The following is a 23,351-nucleotide window of genomic DNA, read 5'->3' as shown; positions in this document are numbered from 1 at the left end:
GGGTTACTTGAATTTCACTTTTCAAATAATTTATCACCCTTCTTTGGTTTTCTCAATGTTATTTTTAACACTTTTGTTAGACCTTTGAAGACCAATATCAATGATAGAAGGTATTGCCATTTCCTTATAAATCATGGAAGATTCAAATTAATTTTTATAATTCAAGAATGCATGCCTCTATCTAGAAGAAATGTCTAATTCTAATTCTTCCTCAATTAAAGAGGATGTCAAAAAAATTTCCATTTGTTTTTTTTCTTTGATTTTTCCTTCAATTATTCTATGATTGCGCATGCCAAATGCCTTTTTTCATCTTTTTCGTCTTTCTCCTCCTTTATGGAAGGATGAACTTTCCCTTTAGATTTCTGTGATTGTTCAGAAATATACATGATACAACTTGTTTTTAATCTAATTTGTGGCTTACATTAAACACCTTCCTACTAAAATACATGAGTTTGTATGTATCAAAATAAGAGTTGTATTATGCTCATAGAATACTTATGCCATATCAATATCTAATTAATTGATATATTAAAATTATGGTCCATCTATTAGCATGCATAGTATCTCCTTATGTTCATATTATTCATTGTGCATGATAATATACATCCTACATGACGATAAAAATATTCACATTCAATAACTTTTTATTCTCAAATATAGATCATTTCAATCGTGTTATGCTCGAAATAAACATGCACACCGATACCTTGCTTATTGAGAATCTTCGGCAACTTTTATCATTAAATTCATTGCGATGCATTCATTGCAACGCCTCATGCCAAATGATTTCTCCCTTGGAGATTCTACACTTTTGAGTGTATTTAATGTCCTATGCTCACTTTTGGTGAGTATATATATACATACAGACAATTATATTATATTCTCAAAGAGTACATTGTATTCAATTGTATTCCATATTTTCATTATACTTAATACATCACATTATGTTGAAAGAAACATGCATGTAATATCAGTGCAGAAACATGCATGTAATACTTAATACGTCACAATACTTGGGAATTGAACTTCTCATCTTCGATACAAACAAACCTGCCTCTTTTTATAAATGTGTGACTCAAATTATAAATGTGAAAATGTAGTGGCTTAAAGTCATGGTTTTCCCTTTTTTCTTCTTCCAAGAGAAGAGTAGAGATGCTTGTTAATAACCCTAGTGAATGGATAAGCCTCCTTCCCCTAACAAGACTAACTAGTTTCCTGATTTGGTATAACTTGGAATTAGTGTCTTTATGTCGAGAGGCATCTACAATGACATACAAATATCCATTAAAAAAAAATTGATTATGAATAAATTTGACGCGTAGATCACAGGTAAATGCATGCATGTTTCAGTTTCATTGTAAGTATTATTTTATTATTCTGAATAAAATAGAATCATTGCCACTTGTCTCTAAGTATATGAAACTGTTACATCTTTAATGAGAGTGAAAGAGTGGAGCATTATCCAGCTCCATGTCCTTCTTGACAATTAATAAACATGCAAGACAATTATGTGATATCTGTTGGTATTATATTACATATATTTTTATGCCGAGAGGCATCTACAGTGACATCAAAATGTCCATAAACAAAAAATCAATTTTGAAACAATTTGACATGCAAATGATAGGTAAATGCGTGAAATATGTCATCTTTTGGTTTTTGTGGAGGTGTATATGAAACCATTGCATTCAAATGATAGTGGAAGAGTACCATACTTAAGCAACTCTATTATTATCCATATTTTTGAAACCCTTGTATACTACTAATATTGTTGCAATCATTAGATTTCCTTCTATGATAAGATATCTCTCGACATAATTTATCTATATTATAAGATATATCTTGTGAAATTTGAGAAGATAGCTCAACTTGAGAGTGTTTTTCAAATGACTATACATGTGAATGCAACCCAACAACACAACATTTTCTAGAACATGCAGATAATAAACACAAGATTCAAATAATTTCTCTTAATACCATACTATGTGCACGTTACACGAATTGAATGATAAGTTTCTTTATATATATATGAGAATGTAAAGGTTGAAAACAATTCCACACAATTCCTTTCCGTCTCCTCCATTGGAAATTCGTCACTTAATAAACATAAGAGAGATTCTAAAACCTATATCGAGTTGACAATTCCTTTAGATAATTAATAAAAGATAATCTTTGCTTCCATTTTTATTACGGTTTTACATTTTCTCTTTTTTCATTGAGTGGGTTAAGACTTGTTTTTAACACTTACCATACTAGTTAGCACCAAATTTTCTACGGGATGCAATATTTATTAGATTTACTAAAATAATTTTGTGGCCTATTTCCACAAAGAGTTTATAAACCTTAAAAAAAAAATTATTTTCTATTTTTTTTATTTGGGAGCCTGCTTTTCTAAATATCTTGGGATTAGTAGTGTTTATTTTTCACTTAACCTAAATTAATCTTTCATAGTAAATAAAGGGAACATATACTAAGATTCATGTTCATGATAAGATTTCTTTTAATTCAAACAAAGTTTGGGAGATTTCTGTGATGCTCATGATTCACTCTTCTTGACCTGATTATGTATTCACATATTGGAAACTATCATCTTTTTTTAATTTTATTTTGGTTTTTTTTGTGTACATGATATATAATTCTTCATGTAAAGTACTCATTCTTGAGACATGCTTATATTATTCTCAAATTTTAACTTTTCCTACATATAGTGGGATTGAGGATTCTTTGTCAATGTTTTCAAATTCCCATGTCATGATATATATTATCTTTTTTCTCGTCATTTTTGATAATGATTTCATCCAAGATATAATTAATTAAGAAAATATAAGTAGAGTATTGTATGTGCTCATGCTTTTTCTTTTATAGAGGATGGTCCCTCTTGTTCACATATTCTTCTTCCCTTGCTTCTTTTTGTTACATATAATGTCAATGTTTTTTTCAATAATGGTTCCTTTTTCAATCAGACAAATTCTCAAATAGAGAATTGTCATTGGGTAGCCCATAAAACTTTTAGTGATTTTATCTTTTCTTACATGTGGCATACCATCATTGTTATGTTTTTTGCCACGTAACATTTTAGTGTCTTTTTTTCCATGCAGCGAAACACCATTATTAGCATAGTTTTCATCTCTTGCCTCTCTACAAAACAAACTTGGAGCTTTTTAATTTTTCTAGTCAAGGTTTTGGTCATGCATATTCTACATGACCACACATTCCTATAGTACTTTCTATATAACTTAACAATGTTCCTATACAAAAATACCTCTTTATGTCAAAAATTCTACAAGACATAATAACATATTATTTTCATTGTTTCAACAATTACTTTTAGAATTGAAGGAATTGTTTTGTTGACTATATAACTTAACAATATTCCTATACAAAAATACCTCTTTATGTCAAAAATTCTACAAGACATAATAACATATTATTTTCATTGTTTCAACAATTGCTTTTAGAATTGAAGGAATTATTTTGTTGAGTAAACTCTAATGTGGAAAAAAAATTGAGATGGAAATTGTATATCTTTTTCTTCTCTTGATCAATTAAGTCTTAATAAGATTGCTTAGAGTTTAACTCAATCTAATGAATCCTATCTTTATCTTATTGAGCTAGAGGAGCATATTTATTTCAAAAGGAACTCTACTTATTCATTCCTTTGCACACTCACAATTACTCCCATACTCACATTTATTCATTCACTCATTCTTATTTCAATCCCTTGAAAATGTCTTATGGTATATGACATGACTTTTAGAGTGTCTTCTAAATAGCCTAGAATTAAAGATAAGTAGCAATTAAACTTTTATGCTTATACTTAAACAAAAATAGAAGTTCACTTTCAATTTCACTTTTTCTCTATAATGTGGTGACAAGATAGTAAAAAGAATCCAATCGGGAAGACTGTAGATGAAAAATAAGAACACGAATAATTTTAATTAATTCATAATTATTAATACTTCCATGATATGTATCCTCTATAAAAATATTTCATAATTGATTGACTATAATGATTGTAGTTGGATAAGTCTATTTGGGCTACATCAATCATTTTTATATCCTCTACTCCCAAAATTATTACATTCCACTCAATGCACTATATTTGTTTAAAATAGGAGGATCAAGACTGTAGATGAAAAATAAGAACACAACTAATTTAAATTAATTCATAATTATTAATACTTCCATGATATGTATCCTCTATAAAAATATTTCATATTTGATTCACTATAATGGTTGTAGTTGGATAAGTCTATTTGGGCTACATCAATCATTTTTATAGCCTCTTCTCCCAAAATTATTACATTCCATTCAATGCACTATATTTGTTTAAAATAGGTGGATCAATTACAAGCATGTGAAGAATGAGGTTGGTGTCATCAAAATTGACTATCAAGTGTTGGGTAGTTACCACCTATTTGAAGAATGATGTTGGTGTCATCACAATTGACTATCAAGTTTTGGGTAGTTACCACCTATTTGTATATCTTATCATTAGATTGAGGTAGAAAATAAATATTTGAATGAATGAAATCAAGCTAGCGAAAGGTTATAGATTGAGGTGTATTGGGCTTAATTTCTAGTATTCACCTTTGTAGCTCTAATACACCCCTTTATGAATCACAATTACTCATATTGCTCACGTATTATCATATTCAAGTATTATTGATTCTTTATGCAACACTTATCATCATGTGCTACCATTCATAACCCATTCCATTACTCCATTGTGTGTCAACATATATGACTCCATACAATGATCCATCATCATGTTCTCCCCACCATGCATAAATTTATATAACTTTGCACATGCACTTGACAAATTTTACATGTGTATGAATATGGCCTTGTAATAGAATGTTAACTATCTAGAACCAAAGGTTTAGGTGTTTGTAATATCCACTATAAATGATGAATCATTACACTTCTAATTGTTAGTTTGCAACTATAATATGATCTATATATTTGTGTAGTCCCTCGCATTGAAAATGACATATATTCTGTAGTGAATGTGAAAACTAGGTTAAAATGCTATCTAGTTTTAGTAATGAGAATCCCTACTCCTATCCATCCAACTTGTAAACATCATCTCCTGTATATATATCAACATACCTTGAGTACATTATAAAAAAAACTATTTCAACCTAGGAAAGTTAGAAATAATATGTTACCACTTTTTGATCATGATAACTCTCTTTCCTAAATTGCCTTTTCTTTATACACATATTCTACTCTTCATTTATTGAGTAAAAGTAGCCTTATTTAATCTCTTTAATTTTAAATGTGTATGATTTTTTCTTCATCTTTATTTTATTATTCTATTGAGTTCTATTTGATAAATATCCATTACTTAGATAAGTTATAGAATTACTTCTATTCATCACATAGAATTGACGTTGATAATTTTTCTCAAAGTATATTTTTTTTAAATAGCCTATTACTATAATTTGTATTGTGTTTGAGAATAAACAATAGAAACATGATCATATCATCACTATTCAAATCATGGTTGAGGTAAGAAGGTAATTATACAACCTAAACAAAAGAATCTCTAGATAAAAATGAGTTCTTTCTTGAGGATATCCAATATCTCTAATGCAAAAATAAAAAATTGCAAAGTCAAAAGACACAATCTTAAGTCTTATCATGGAATTACTATTGAGATATCTCATGCCACAAAACACTTAGGACATGATTTAACCTTTCATAAAATCTCTCCTAATCTTTAGGATAATGAAGTCATGTAGAAGCTATAATAGGAGTTCTACACAAGAAAAGAAGAATTTGCATAATTTTAGTTTGAGTGCACATAATTCCTATAATAACCCACTATACTTAACCCAACAAAATTTGAGCACTTTTTTTTTTTTTTTTTTGTTTACTTTAATCATTTATGTTTGATTCAATCGCATACTCTGGGCATCCATCCATTTGGATTAGGCATTCATCCATCCGGGATGAGAATCTAACCATACAGGTTAGGCATCTGTCCATACGGAACAAAAGGTTTCATCTATCCAATATGGGATAGGCATCTACCCATACGGGGTAGGCATCTATCCAATTTGGGATAGGAGGTGCTCTGGCCAGAGACTTAGACTCACTGGGACCATTCGGGTCCTGAGTCACTCACTAAGTACTACACTCTTTTAATAGAAGTGCACCAAGGTTTTCATCCTTAGCAGAAATTAAAATAACATAGTACAAGCTTGAATTATGCCTCAGAATTTGGCTTAAAGCCTTGGGAAGTTAAGCAAATCCATACGGGATTCCTTCAGAGTATGCATTGAATTACTTTTTCCTTTTTATTATACTTATCTTTCAATTTAGGATTCTACTCAATCCTTCTTCTTCCAAACCTAGACCCCATCCACGAACACCTGAGTACTAGGGACAACTCCGTTCCAAGACTGCCTACATACCCGTTTCGGCATGGGATCAAGGCGTAAAAGTATGTAGTTCTATCTTCTACTCTATGGTTTGAGGTAAACTAATTAATATCCTAGTGGGGAGTTACATGCAAGGGAATTAAAGAATGAAGATTCCTATAGAAGCTTCTAATTTCTCCTACAAGATGTGCCATAATTGGGAATGGGAAAAATAAAAAAAATAAAAAAAATAATGCCTTTTGAATTATATTCTCCAAGTGTGTATGTGGGTCCATCATCTATCCTTTTATAATATTTATTCAACCATTTTCAATAGCTCAACCAAAAAAAGATATAATAGAAATTGTATCAAATGAAAAGTGATAAAGGAGGGTTGTGACAACTCCCAATTCATAATCGTTTAGACATGAGCACATCTCTATGTCAAATCAAGAATAATAATGCACAATTGATTATAAATGAGCATTTGGTAAGCCCTATCATTGGTTACAATCTAATTCAACTGTTTGGTAGTTTTGAGAAAGATACAAAAGAAATTAGTTCCAAGTAAGGAAAACTGATTATTATGATGTCTAACTCAAAGAATAATTGATATTTAATCAATCCCCTCTAGATTGAGGTGAGATCATGCAACATTGGATTATGTTATAGTAATGGATACAAAAGAAGAGAATGTTGTGTACACTTTTTCCCATAATCTAGTAGTAATAATATTATACATCACACCTTTCATTTGATAATGCATGTGTCTCCGATGTCATGATTATTGAATCCAAACTAGAAAGGGGCTTTGTGTGGAGTTGAGTAGTGTGTACTACACTAGTAATTCATTTTCTTTAAAACTTTGCATAGAAGGAATTTTATGTAGGCACATATAATTCTTAGTCACCACTAAAAAATGAAAGTGGCAACAATGTCATGCACATTGTCATGTGAAAGAACATCCAATAGTTAAATCATGTAACACATTAAATCATTATAATTGAAGGAACACAACACACCTTAGTTACTTGCATCCAATCACAACATATAGTTGAAAAATGATAGGATATTCATCCAATAGTTAAATCATGCAACACATGAAATCATTATAATTGAAGGCACACAACACACCTTAGTTACATGCATCCAATCACAACATATAGTTGAATAATGATAGGATATTTGAATCCTTTTGGTTTTCTTGGAAACATCAAGAGTTTGCAATACCAATTACTACTTTCTCTTTTCAACATGATTATAAAAAAATAATCTTTTGCATAAATAATTTGCTAGATAATGACACATTTTTCTAAATGTATGTAACACTATTTTTATAGAGGATCAACACCTATGATTGTATCAAGAATGAGATTCATATTTTTTCTTAAAATTAGAGTGCATTAGGTTTCTCAACTCATTGCTACTTGTTAGAGTTCTTAGTAATAGACACCACACTTACAAAATGATCGAGGACATCAAAATTTAATGCCTATTTTGATTTTGTTACTTTAGGGTTGGGTTTGTATAATTCTAATTGTCCTACACCAAAATTTGTGTTGCTAGATTACTGTCATGCTATTCTAGTTATATTTCATTGGAATTACTGTAGCAACGATATTGGTGTTAACTACTATATATTTAATTAACTCTCATAAGGATTCTTCACAATTCCATCAAAGAGGTAGAAATGGTTTGCATACACACATCATCTCAATATTAAAATTATTTGAATATCATCTACATACTTCAACATTTGTAGGAATTCTCATCAAGATCATTCATTTGGTACCATCAGCTAAGAACTAAAAAATAACTACAATGGGAACCCTTTATATATCAAATAATGAAAAATTACTCTAAAAACAAGTAGGTCCCTTAAGAAAATCCATGTAAACTTATAATTTTTAGTTATAATTAGATACATCTATGTAATCCAAGATGAATCCATATGAAGAAAAATGTAAAACATGTCAATGTTAGGCACACAGAGTCAACACCAAGAGAAACATTGCATTAATTTTGCACCACTACACAATACTCAATATGAATCACACCTCATGTAGTTACTTCTTGTTCCACATGCGACCATGCAAATGTAAACAAACATTCATGTCTCACAAGTAAGATGTGAACTTCAAGAATCATTTTATTTCTTGTATAAGAACTTGTGATGCCTTATGTGTAATAATTGTCTTCACACACAACCATGTAAGACCCTGTAAGAATTAATTATCATTGTGCACATCTATAAATAAAATGGTGCATTAATTTTTAGTAAAGTGGGGAAGGACCTCAACCCATTACAAATTAGAAATAAACTATCAAAACAAAAAGTGGTTGTAACATATAACAATAGGGTTACTAAAAAAGTAACCAAAAAATACTACATGAGTGCTAAAACAAACTAAAATCATCCATAGAAAATGACAAAAAACCAAGCTATTACAAAATAGAGCTAGGACCTTGCAGTGGACCCAACAGAATAGTCTAAGTGTTCTCAGGGAGGGAATAACAACATCTTTTTTTGGAGAAGCTAGAACTCGAAGGACCACTAGAAGGGGATGCATAAGGGGTCACAAGAGATGGAACAACACAAACCCCAACATAGGGGTCACATGAATAGGAATAGCATGAACAAATCAATTTTAAGATATATCTCCTATTGTGCCTCCTACATATCATGCTAAGAGATAATTGAGATTACAAGTTCTTGTACAAGAATGAAAATATATCTCAATTGTACATGCTAAGAGACAATTGAGATTACAATAAGAGAGGGAGGCACAGTTAAGATATATATCAATTATCTCAATTTGTCAACTTGCGATATATCTCTTACATATCATGCTAAGAGATAATTGAGATTACAATAGGAAAGGGAGGCACAAACTCTATAGGAAATTTTGATCCAAAATTTGAGTCAGTAGGAAATTAATCTCACATTACTAGGCATGAATATTCATAGCTTCACATAAACATTTAACAATCTCAAAAGATCTACATATGGACAAATTGGTCATGTAACAAAATTCCAATTGTGAAGGAATGCAATTGATAAGTACTTGTATGCTTGATAATGCATCAAAATATCTACATATAGACAAATTTGGTCATATAATAAAATTTCAATTGTGAAGAAATGTGATTGATAAGTACTTGGATGTTTGATTGCTCAAGATATTTTGTTACACTTCTAATTTTGATTTCAACAACAGTCTATATATAGTCAAGGCCCTTTACATTAAAGAGGACATGCTATATAGTAGTGTCAAACTAAGTTGAATTTTACCCATGTTGATATTGGTAATCTCCATTTGTAGTAATCATATCTACAAATATCCCCTATATAGATATAAATATGCCTCTATTGGTTTTTGTAGCTAAGTCGGATCCCTTCTAGGGGCTGACCTACTACAGAAATATCAATTGGCCTATCAGCCTTGATATTTGTATATCTCAGCGATTATTTCCTATATTGGTCATGCCCTATTTGGGTGTATTCATGTAATTGTAATAGGGCATGACCTATTTGATGCAACTTGCTTAAGGCAAGGCCTAAGTTGTAATGTGTGAATATCTATTTTATATTATTACATTTTGGCGCCAAGGTCAACCTAAGTGGCAAAGGAGTTTGAGGCATATAAATAAGAGGTGACTTGAAGTCACAAATAGAACTTACACATCAAGCATCACATCTCTTCTACATATGCTAATTATGTAATTGTGGTCTGCACAAGATAAGCATCAAATCTAATTCTTTCAGTCAGTGAAATTGTCTTCTAGCTGGGCAAACATCTTCCTAGGTTTGCTAAACTTGCTCATAGGTCTGGTGAGCCTACCCCAAGGCTGTCGAACCTAGTCCAACACTACTGAACCTACTTCAGGTTGTGCTACATTTGTTCTAGGTCAAGTGAACTCCCTCACATGATCTGCAATCAACAATCTGGATGATTGTTCAAGTCTGATCTAAATTGTGATTCAAATAAGTTCTTTGTATGCCCTAGAAGGGGAGTATTGTAATCTGTTGTTATATATAATCTAATTTTGAGATCTTTGGTTGCTGGGTTTTTCCTCCAAGAGGGAGGTTTTCCTAGGTTACATGTGTGTTATGCGTATGATTTACTTTGCATTTTGATTTTTGGATCTATACGCCTAATTTGATCACTAAAACCTAATATGGTATTAGAGCGGGTTCCTTCCATAAAGCCTAACAGCTTGAAGGTAGATCCTATATCTTTTTTTGCAGACTGAGAAATCAGAGCAGGTAGCATAGAGAAGTGTTGAAGAAGACTAGCATGAATGCAATTCTACCAGGCTTATCGCTCTACTCAGGGAAATGATTCACAACTATTGATTGCTAATGTCAAGTACTGTCTAGACTTCAAACTAAATTCACACTCCTATGGCAAGGGTATTTATGAAGTGCTTATAGATGAGAATGGATTTTGAGTGGTGGTGAAGGCCAAAGGCCACACAACCATCATCAGATGATTGAGTGTGATCTAAGTGGATGGTTATGTTGAAAACTAACTTATAAGAGGTAAGTATTTTTTGAATTTTTCATGTTGTTATCAATTCATTGGATAGTGAATCATGTATGATAGTCTTGAACTATTAGTAACCTCTCTTAAATGCTTTCAGGACAGACTGAGGGTCATAAAGATGATGATTGTATTTAAGAGACAAAGGTTTTGAGACTTCCTGTGAGGAAGCATCACAGGCTAAAGACTAAGAGACATAGCTTAGTTGGTGATACTACGATCAGGTTCAGCTTCAAAGGGAGCTTGTTGTTTTTAGCTTCAGAGGGAGCTTGTTGTTTTTCAGCTTCAAAAGGAGCTTGTTGTATTCAACTTCAGAGGGAGCTTGTTGTTTTCAGCTTCAAAGGGATCTTGTTGTATTCAGCTTCAAAGGGAGCTTGTTTGTTATTTCAGCTTCAGAGGAAGCCATATCCTTGGTTAAGGCAATCTTCCGGGAGAAGATTGAGGTGAAAGCCCTTGATTAAGGCAATCTTCAGGGAGAAGATTGAGGTGAAAGCCCTTGGTTAAGGAAATCTTCCGGGAGAAGGTTGAGGTGAAAGCCCTCGTTCTACCCTTTGCAAGTAGGCATGGTAGTATTGCATTCTTCTCTGGGAGAAGTTTGAGGTTAGATCCCTCATTCCACCCGCTACGAGTAGGCATGGTGGACCCACCCTCTGCGAGTAGGTATGGTGGGTATCAGGGAAGAAAATCCATGATGATTTTGTTCACCCTCTGGGAGTAGCTATGGTGAACGTCATGTTGTGATGAGAATAAGCACTTATGTTTTCATCCATGGGAATAGCCATGGTGGTAGTCACTATGTGACTTGGTTATTCTAAAGAAATCCTCCCTAGCTAAGAGGGAGTGTTGGTTTTTGTAGCTAGGTTGGATCCCTTCTGGGGGCCAACCTACTACACAAATATCAATTGGCCTGTCGACCTTGATATTTGTATATCTCTGATTATTTCCTATATTGGTCAGGCCCTATTTGGGTGTAGCATTCATGTAATTGTAATAGGGCATGACCTATTTGATGCAACTTTCTTAAGGAAAGACCTAAGTTATAACGTGTGAATATCTATTTTGTATTATTGCATTTTGGCGCCAAGGCCGACCTAAGTGGCAAAGGAGTTTGAGGTATATAAATAAGAAGTGACTTGAAGTCACAAATAGAACCTACACATCAAGCATCACATCTTGGCTACATATGTGAATTATGTAATTGTGGTCTACACAAGATAAGCAGTGAATCTGATTCTTTTAGTTAGCAAAATTGTCTTCTAGCTGGGCGAACATCTTCCTAGGTCTGTCGAGCCTGCCCCAAGGCTGCCGAACCTACTCCAATGTTGCTGAACCTACTTCAGGTTGTTCTACATCCTCAAGTACTTAGTATCAAATCTATTTTAATCTAGGCAAGTCAAACATGATGTGTTAGTCCATATTGGTCATGAGAATCCTCATTGTCATCCTTATTAAAATCTATACATGGGAATAGAAGTAGCTTTATTTACTAACCTCTCACAATTCAAAACATGTAATAGTTGTTTTGATTGTATTCTTGGCTTTAAGATTGTATTATATGTGTTAATATAAATCAGTTTTATTTGAGTGACCTCTATTTTTTAGATAAGTTATAGATTATTATTTGTGTGTCAATTAAGATTGAAACAAATCAATTATAACTATTAGATCATAATATCTCTTGGAAGAAAATTTTCTTCTTATATTTGACACACTAGATCTTATAGATTCTTGTTAAATAATGATTATGGATATCTATTATATCATTTAGACATTGGTTGTAATATGATGAACACAAAATTGAGAATGAAAAAGGGAATTCCATAGATAATTTGATATTGAAATATCAAAACTATCATTCATAATTAAAATTATTGAATAATGTGTTGTACTCCTCTATAATAGTTAGACATTATACAATATAAAAAATAATATTAAGTGAAAATTCTATCATATGAATGTCAAAAGGCTATATATTTGAATTCTATATGGAAGACATTTCCTTAAATTATTTTTGTAATGATTTGGTTGTTGTAGAGGATGCTCCTTATGTTAAGTAGTTTTAAAAATGAAACAAGAAAGACTTATCTAAATTTCTACAAACACACCAAAAAGAAACATCATTATGATATATAGGAAAAGGTCCCCTTAAATGAGTTAAAAGATGAACATCAATTGGCATTGAAGAGAAGAAGAAATAATTGATTAATATTAGAATGGAATTCTCTCAAATTCAACCATAAAAAGCTTCAAATGTTGATATATCATACTATGTAGCATGACCATAAAAAGCTTCAAATGTTGATTTTTCCAAAACCATTCAACCCCAATTTTTTTTATCCATGTCATTTAATTACACTTGCAATAATCTTGTACTTATCATATCACATAAAACTAATTATTTATTTAGATAAGATATCACATAAAACTATACTAAGAGTTATTCCAAAAATAAAAATGTATGATGACCCATCTACCTATGGTCATAAAATATATTGTTAAGGTTTTATAAGGTGAACATAATACCTTTGTCAAATTGATGTAATTTCAATTCTCTCTTAGCATGATATGTAACAGATATATCCCAAGTCCACAAATTGAATTTTGAAATCGAGTCTTGTAATCAGTACAACCAAACACTGAAATAATCTTACAGAATTTTTTTATAATGCCACTAAAAACCAATAAATTTGATAAGCACGTAGATACATGAATATCCAATCCTCAGTAGATAAAATGATCTTCCAAACATATTACATTATCTACAAATATCAATATGCATGTAAAAAAATTGTTGAACTAAAAATCTAATCTTCAAAAATGTAATACTTTATACAAATTGTTGAGAGAGTAGGTTTTCTCATGTCCATAAGAATATTAAAGCATCAACTCAAGATATACCAATGCTATTGAATCAGTATGATTGGTCTCACCATCAACGAAAAGTCTTGATTTAATATCTGACAAAGTTGATTTGAACATTAACTTAAAATTTGAAAATTCTCTACTGAATCTTTCCTTAGAATCTATTCCATACGCAAGGGATAGTTAATGCATGACTATTGCACAAGTCTATAGGATAGAAACTAAGAAAACATAGTATGCTAGACAATTTTTTTTCAATTAAGAGATATCCATAAAACATCACTACATGGCATGATGAACTCGATGTCAAAAATAGAAAAATATATATACCTGATAACGATAATATCCTCTAACTTCGATGAGAAAACATTCCTGCAAGAAATTAAGTAAGTCAATCTGTATAAAAATGGCATAATGAAATCGATGTCAAAAACAGAAAAATATATATACTTGATAAAGATAATATCCTCTAACTTCAATATATATATTCCTGCAAGAAATGAAGTAACTCAATCTGTATAAAAACCGTAAAGTACAATTCTCAATAATAATATTCACAATATGCTCTAAGAAAGGGCTATTTATTTCTCCAAAGATCCTCTATAAAAAGAAAATATGACTAATTCACAACTACGCAATCAAAATAGAGAAAAGAACAAAATACAGTGTCGAAATATCTTCAAGACTAGGATATTTAGATGCAATCATTATAATCCGATACCCATCAACATCTATTATCTATGAAGCTTTGGATAAAATATCTATATTTTTTTTTTTTCAATTTCTCTTTTATTGAATATGCTTGCATTTTTGTTATTGATATGCTTAAGATCATGTAATACATAGGTAGATAAGTATTAGCTAAGTCAATTAGAAAACTCACCATGAATAATACATAGTTATTTGGTATTATTGGAGAAAGTCTCACCATCCTCTACAGTAGAATGGACTCTATGATAGTATCTCTAACAGTAGAATGGACTCTATGATAGCATCTCTAATAGTTGATTTTTGACCTCCACCAAACATAGTCAATCCTATAATACCTCTAATAGGCTTGGTAGAAAGTTACCAAATATAACAATACTATAGTTTTCTTCTAAAAAATGCAAGGATATAAATCAAGGCATTGAACTAGAGGTATATGTACAATGTGGACAAATACTTGAGATGGGAGTAGAAAGCTAAAAGTGAAAATAAGGGGTCTAACATGGCAATCAATGAGATGACGTATAAGTGACCAACAATACAATCTGAAATAGCTTGTAAGAATGACGAATTAATGGCACAATTGCTAGAGATGCCCCTCGATACGAAGTGTATTGAATTTTAATAGTCAACTACAGCAGAATCCACATGACCTTTATATCTTAAACCAACTGTTCTTTATTATTATCTTGTATTGTTTCCTTCTCGAAACAATGTTTTCCTTCTCATCTCTGTGTTGCTTTTGGACTTCCAATCATATTATGCTTAACCATAAACCGAACACCAAAACAAATATCAACTCTTTCTGAAGATCAAGTCTAATCATTTTCGTTACTAAATTTCTCTTTAATGCAACCTCACACTCTTTTTACTGTTTTCTATTAGGTAAGCTTTTACGCTCAAAGGCGACAATTTTCAAAGCCCCACTTCCCCTAGGCTTTATTATACACTATATTGACTCATATAGTCAAAATGATTGATATAGACGATTAGTAAAGTCTAACTTTACAAATGTTTTTTGAAGTACCATTTTCCATGAAAAACAAATGGTCATAAGAATTTTTCAGTTTCAAGACAAGGAATTATGACCGTTTTGACGTTTTCTATTTGGATTATAGCTAAATTTACCTTCACCAATGCTCTCAGTTTGCAATCTTTAAAATTCCATACTTTTAACATACAATCAATCAATGCAAAGGTTGACCAAGCCTAGTTTCTTATATGACATGCCGTCATATAAGCTATATATTTTCATGGAAAATGAGATTTGATGTAGAAATTCACTTGCCCAAAAGTTCAATTTTTGACTGCGTATTTGTTTTTTCTACCACCGCTGATGACTTCCTATGTCCACAATACATTAAAAAAGAAGGATATGATCAAATCCATTTTTTCTGTTTGAACATAAAAAATGATGGGATAGGCACGTTTGACAAATACCCAATTAAATACAGTCATCATGTATTGCTATCTTCTAGAAGAACGTTGCAGTTTTGGACAAATATCTTGGTTGTTTCTTTGCTATTCCTTTTCCAGTCTGGTATCTCCTTCCTCACAGCTTTGCACTTTTTGCACCACACAAACCCCTTCATCATACACTACAAAGCTTCCATTCAACCCAGAATAAATAGACATTTCACTTTAGGCTCAATATTGTGTCAACGTAATGCACCATGGAAATGAATCATATATAAATTAGGCTCTCGAAGAAAGCATCCTCCTAATTATGGCCTCAAGTTGTTGGAAAAGCTTATTTGTAAGACACGTAAACAGTAGCCTCCAACTTTTTATTCGGAACTACATTTGATACATGATACGTCATTGCCGTATGCTCATGACGCCATTATTGTAGAGTGTCAAATCCCTCATTAATATGGCCTGTTGTTTGACGAAAATAACTAAACAAGCTTGTTCATTCAGTCGCCCTATTATACAAGAATATTCTTGCAATGGTTTCTTCCATATTCATTCTCAAACATTCGAGTATGCACTGCATCTGGTTGGCACAAAGTTGCTCTATTCTTATACTTCAAAGTTTCTCTATTCTTATACTTCATATCAATAGATTTTGGTAGTGTTAATTTTGACATTTCATATCAGACAAGTTCGAAGTATCGATTTGTTTATGTAGTTCATATGAAATCACATTATTAGGTGGGTTCTATTGGAGAGGCTACAGTGATTTCAGATGAGCCATATAAACAAAGTTTTTCTATGGTTATACTTCATATTAATAGATTTTGGCTGTGCTATTTCTGGGGATATTACTATTGGACAAGTATATACAGCATATTCTAAGATTTTCTATTCTTATATTTTATATCAATAGATTTTGGTCGTGTTAATATGATATTACTTACTGGACAAGTTTAAACAGGATATTTCAGGCATTAACTTGTTTATGTGGTTCATATAAAATCACAGGTGGATTTTACAGGAGAAGCTACTGTGGTTTCAGATGAACCACCTAAACAAAGTTTCTCTGTTCTTATAATAACTTAGATATAACTTAAACAGTATATTCTAAGATTTGACTTGTTTAGATGGTTCATATGAAATCACATTAATAGGTGGGTTCTACTAGAGAAGCTACTGTGATTTCAGACGAGCCACTGAAATAGAGTTTCTCTATTCTTTTATTTCATATGAATAGATTTTGCTAGTGTTAATTCAAATATTACATGCTGGGCAAGTTTAAACAGCATATTCTATGTGTTGACCTTTTTAGGTGGTTCATATGAAATCACACTAATGAGTAGGTTTTATTCGAGAAGCTAGTGTGATTTTAGATGAACCATCTAAATAAATCAAAACTTGAAGTATGCAATTAAAGATAAAATTTACATGCTGAATTTATAAATGAAAAATATAGAAATCAAGAATGAAAAACCAAATATCTGCTAATAACATTGTTATTGTGAAGTAATATGAATATATATTTTACAACTGCCCTTATGGGAGATAAATAAATGAATGCGACCTTAACAACTATAACAATTTGAAGAAATTTAAATATATTTTTTTATTGGCAAGTTCTTTTGCAATGAGGTACTAACTCGTGAGATCACAAATGGGACGGTGTTTGCTCACGAGCACCGCAACTGAGTAGAAATGATTTATTTAACAATGCCACAACTCACCATACCATACCTTTATATGATGAGCAGATTTCAACTTAATTTATTATCCTTTGAATTATTTTTTAACGTTGAATTCAATGATTATAGAAGTAAAACAATCTTGGAAACTGGTGTCCAAATGGTTTGACCTATAATGCTTTGTATATGCATCAATACAACACTCTGACATTCGGATTGTATCAAGCTGTTCCACAAGAATAAATTCACTGATTGTTGATAACGGAGCTTAATATTTATCTACATGCTCAAAAAGAGGATTATTGTTCCCTTGAATTTATTCAGAAAACACCTTGAACCAACATAGGAAAATATTCATGGTTGTTTCGAAGTGTTGCATTATTAAGTCTGATGTGGCAAACGACACCTTATGAACTTGTTGTCTGAATACTATGGTTTACAGTTTTCGAACACAATAAATATAGGATCCTTCCAGTAAGATTTCCAAGTGCTCAATCATGTCATATGGTGGATCTATCATCTAGAAATACAATCAAGATTTTTGCAGTTGAGTCGGATCTATCATCTACAACCAGTGCTATCCATATTCAATTTTGAGGGGAGCTGAGGCAATTTTTCCACTGAATAATTGTGACTAAGTTATAAATTTCACAGATTCAGAGATGGAAGCCTTAAAACTATTTAAGAACGACCGAAGAGACATTTGGGTGCAGATAACACAATTCCCTTTCATTGTAGAATACAATAGCTTGTATTAAAATATGCCCTCTAAAGATAGTCAACAGGAAACTCCAATTCCTTAGTATTTAAATTGCATTAATAATAAACCGTATCTCGAGATGATCGAAACCCAAATTAATAAAAACTGTTGTCTTGACGGAATACATGATTTACTCTTGATCTAGAGAAGGTTGAGAGTTTATTGATTTGGCTAAAGCAATCCTATTATTTGTTTACGCAACTTTAACAGTTTACTTTAGGGAATGATTGGTTGATGTTTCCAACCAAAGCAGTCCTTCCACTCTTCTCCCACAGAAATGCCTGGTATGCTCGTCCTTGTACCATGTCGCGTAAGAATAATATGTATCAACGTTAAGACTGTTAAGGCAGTATCCTCATTTACAGCTTAATAACACCACACTCTCTATGATATTTCTGAATTTGATTTATGCAGTTTTTCTTTTTATGTTAGTTTCGGATCATATTGTTAATGTTTTGTAGCTTTGGTCAGATAATTCTAATCAATGAAATCAAATGCTTAATTGGTCTATTGGCCTTAAGCATTTGATATCTATCTTCTACAAGTATTAATCCATTATTTGCATTATGTATTTAATAAGATTCTTGCTTAAATATTAATCTTGAAATATGATTATGAATTAATCATATGTATATATTTAATAATGTATAACTATACATTAGTAAATATACATATATAATTAATTTGATTATATCAAATAACGTTTAATCATATGCTTATCGATATTTACTATCGATCAGATTATGTGCGTGGTTACCAATAATTACCGACTGCATTACATTACGTATTGGCGTGTTCTTACATGACCAAGAGATATGGAGACTTGTCTCTACGTGGACATGATCCACATAGAGGCATGCCTCTACGAAGGCATGTCTCTCTCCTTATATAAAGAGGGAGACAATTGTATTGTGGACGTACAAAATAATTACAATGCAGAAACAATATCGATTGCCTCCCAGAATATTGCAGGCCATTTGCTGTTGGAAATTTAATATATTAATTGATTCTATTTTCATGTAAAATTGCAATAAGATTAATATCAGTTTTAATTGACCATTGTACAACAGTTCATGTTAAATTAATTGATATACAAATGAATCCTTATATTGATATAAGAAGTGGAAATTGCATTAATAAGATTTAAAAGATCCTATATTCAAATCTGATATAAACATTAACATGGTATCAGAGCTAGTCTAAGGAAGATCCAATTAGATTTGAGTCTAAAGGAAGTTAGAATTTATCATTTGAATTTATTCAAAACACATATTCTTCTCCTAATGGCCAACGATGTTAGATTCGAGGATCGTCTTGAAGGCGCCTCTAAATTTGTTTCATGGAAATTTAGAATTATGATCACATTAAGAGAGAAAGAGTTAGAAGCCTTTGTAGAAAAGTAAACAACTATACCGGGTGAAGAAGATGAGAAGAGACAATGGATAAAGAACAACAATAAGACCATGAAGTTGTTAGTAGATGCAGTCAAGGATCACATAGTACCCATAATCTCCAAGTTAGATACAACATTCAAAATGTTCTCAACATTAGAAAGCATGTATGAAATAAACAATACTAGCAGGGCTCTATCACTAAAACACAAACTTCATGATATGAAGATGAACAAAGGAGAATCCATTACATCGTATTTCATGAGGATCACATAATTAAAGGACCAACTCTCCACCATTGGTCACCTTATAGATAGCAAGGAGCTAACTATGTTAGCATCAAATGGATTACCTCCTTCATGGGAAGGATTCATACAAGGAATTAGTGCTTGCTCAAAACTTCCAAAATTTGATCGATTAAAAATAGATTGCATTCAAGAAGAATCCAGGCTAATTGCAAGGGGGGATGGTCAAAGCCCTATCAATGAAGACATTCATGTGCTAAACTCCTCTTCACACAAAAAGGGAAAGAAAAAGAACGTCAAAAGGAAGAAGGACAAAGATTCAAGAGGAAAATACTCATCCAAGAGGAAGAGGGATATGACCAAAGTACAATGCTTCAGATGTGACCAATATGGGCACTATGCCATAAAGTGTCCGGACAGACCAAGACCTCAAGCCACTATTGTAGAAGTTAGTAAGTCAAGGATAGAGAATGATTCAAAGAAACTAGTGTTCTACTGAGCTCTTTCAAGTCAAGTATCAACTAACCCTAATACCTGGGTAATTGATAGTGGAGCATCACGTCACATTACAGGATTCAAAGAACACCTTGATAGCCTAATAGAAAATTTTGATGAGGAAGTAACTATTGGGGATGATTCAAGTTATTTTGTAAAAGGAATTGGGAGCTATATTATAAACCTAAATTCAAGCATCTCCCTTCAACTCAAAGATGTATTATATGTCCCAAGGATAAAGATAAATTTAGTCTCCATTTTAGCACTTGAAGACAAAGGATATAGAATCACCTTTATGGAAGGAAAGGTTTGATGGTATGATGAAAGAATAAGTATCTGGTAGATTGCTGAGAGGGAGGGGGGGTGAATTAGTAAATAGAAAAAATGATACAAACTTTCCCAATCTCAATCTCAATCACACAAAGTAAACTTATCAATGAAATACCACTGTCAAGATGAAAACTCATTAGAAAACCGGTTGACTATTAGAGGAACTTAACAGTAAACATCATTAAACTTGTAAACATCCAAATGCTTTATCATATGTCAACATAATTCATTTCTTAATGCTTCTGGTTAACATGCCTTATCAGAAATAGTTAAGTAGTTAATCAATTCAACCATAAGATCATAACCACAAAAACATTCACCACATGACACAAGTATTTTTGACGTGGAAACCCAAATAGGTAAAAACTACAGTGAGATGAGACTCACAAGATAATATCCAAACTCTTTTGAAGTTCGCCATGTTAGGAGCCAAGCCTGTTAAAGCTTTACAAAAGTCCTATTAAGAACTGATCCTATTAGGAATCACCATCACCTGGTTAGAAAACAACAAGATTTTGCTGATCTGTCTGAATAGCACTACACTTGCTTGATCAGATCCTTTTAAGCTCCTATCTGCCTTTACTCAAACTGTAGACTCATCATCTGGTTCGGCAACCACACACTCAATTGATCTCTGCCAACACCTTCAACTAGACAACTTCATCGACCTTATAAACAAATCAATCAAGTCGGTAACACAACAAAATTCTAATTCTCTCATAGAGTTTACAAACAAGTCGGTTCAAGTATGATCGTTGGATTTCATAGAAATCTCTACACATCAATCAAGAAAACCTCAACCGCTCCTTGATTACCATTTCATCGAGCTCAGTAACTCATGACGCGCTTTGCATTAGATGCAATACATTTGCTGACTCCCTAGACAAACAATGCGCCAAAACATTTTGAACTTTTCTTCATACAATGACCATATGTGTCACCATCATTACTGCTCAACATCAGATCATAAACCAACATAACCAATTCAACAACCTTAATCGGTTAGGGTTTAACAAAAATAAATTGTAGGGTTTACCGGTTACAATAATAGATAAGGTTTACACCATTACACCAGTTACCGATTTTCCTCACAAATTCTTCCTACCGATTACAGTAACAATATTACAACAATATCAACAATATCATTACCGGTTCAGTTTACATCAATGACAACATAACATATCATTAATGCAATCTTCATGCAAATGCCAACAAGGTCTTGGCATGGCCAAAGAACTCAACCATCAAGAAGGCCTATACTATTGGAGTAAGACATGGGTGCGTCTACAAACTTTGTATTTCCTCCTCTCAAGCTTTAATGCTTGAGTCAACAAGCACAAGTTAATTTTGGCACAAGAGGTTAGGACATCTTCATTTCCGAGCTCTCCCTTCAATTGAAAATAAAATGTATGTTTCACACCAGTCATATCAAATCTAAAAATATATTAGAAATTATCTGATTTATGTGGACCCATATTTGTAACCTCTTTAGGAGGATTTTCGTATTATGTTATCTTTGTAGATGATTTCTCTAGGAAGACATAGATATATTTTTTTAAATGTAAAGAGTCAGAAGAAATCCTTATGAGATTTAAGGAATTCAAGGCTCTAGTAGAAAATATATCTGGTAAGAGAATTAAAATACTAAGAACAGATAATGGGGGGGCATATACTTCAGATAACTTCAAAAAAATTTGTATAAATTTTGGGATTAAGAGGGAGTATACAGTTCCTTATAATCCTCAACAAAATGGAGTGGCAGAGAGGAAGAATAGAACTATTGTAGAAGCTGCTAGAGCTATGATATATGATCAAAACTTAGAAACTTCTTTTTGGGCTAAAGCCTCTAGTACTATTGTATATGTACAAAATAGAAGTCCTCACTCTCTCCTAGATGACAAAACCCCTAAAGAAAACTTCACTAGAGTTAAACTTGACATAAGTCACTTAAGAATCTTTGGATGTCTAGTCTATATTAATATACCTAAAGAGAAAAGATCCAAATTAGAACCCTCAGGCAAAAAGGGCATATTTGTAGGTTATAATGAAATATCTATAGCCTACAAAATCTGTATACCTTGATAAAGACAATTTGAATTAAGTAGAGATGTTATATTTGAGGAAGATATTGCTTTTAGAAAATCTAAAAGTACTCAACAGTTAGAAGACCTAAAATCTCCTCTAAACATGGAAGAGGATCTTGCTTCTGAGATTGAGAGGGAGACTCAAGAAGTAATAGAAAATAAAGGACAAAATGAACTCATGGATCTTGCAAATGAAACCAGAGGTACTCATATGAATCGAAAAAGGCCACTTTGGGCAAGAAAAATGATTCAAGAAGCTAAAGACTATGCAGCACCACAAGGGACCTTCAAGGAAAGCAAAAGACCTCACATGTTTTCTAGCTATGATGCCTTGATGAGTGAGATCATCAAATCAGAGCCTTCTAGTGTCACGGAGGCCATTGAAAATCAAGTATGGAAGGATGCTATGACATAAGAGTATGAGTTCATCATTGAGAATGATGTTTGGGACATTGTGCCCCGACCT

The 23,351-nt window shown here is 32.1% G+C and overlaps 1 long non-coding RNA gene across 3 annotated transcripts in view; it reads left to right on the top strand.

The window, feature by feature from the left end:
• Nucleotides 1–23,351, top strand: part of LOC131078951 (uncharacterized) — a 54,735-nt gene that overhangs the window by 7,841 nt on the left and 23,543 nt on the right. Inside the window, exon 3 of one of the 3 annotated variants that reach the window (XR_009113890.2) lies at nucleotides 16,907–17,189. The exons of 1 other annotated variant lie outside the window; for it this stretch is intronic. This is a non-coding gene — a long non-coding RNA (uncharacterized LOC131078951). Of the gene's footprint in view, nucleotides 1–660; nucleotides 2,065–16,906; nucleotides 17,190–23,351 lie in introns of those variants that run through there. One more of the 3 variants, XR_009113889.2, reaches the window with a different exon arrangement.

Source organism: Cryptomeria japonica, chromosome 10 (assembly GCF_030272615.1).
Source record: "Cryptomeria japonica chromosome 10, Sugi_1.0, whole genome shotgun sequence".
Taxonomy (NCBI): domain Eukaryota; kingdom Viridiplantae; phylum Streptophyta; class Pinopsida; order Cupressales; family Cupressaceae; genus Cryptomeria; species Cryptomeria japonica.
The sequence above is the reverse complement of the archived record's forward strand: the minus strand, read 5'-3'. Positions and strand labels throughout refer to the sequence as shown.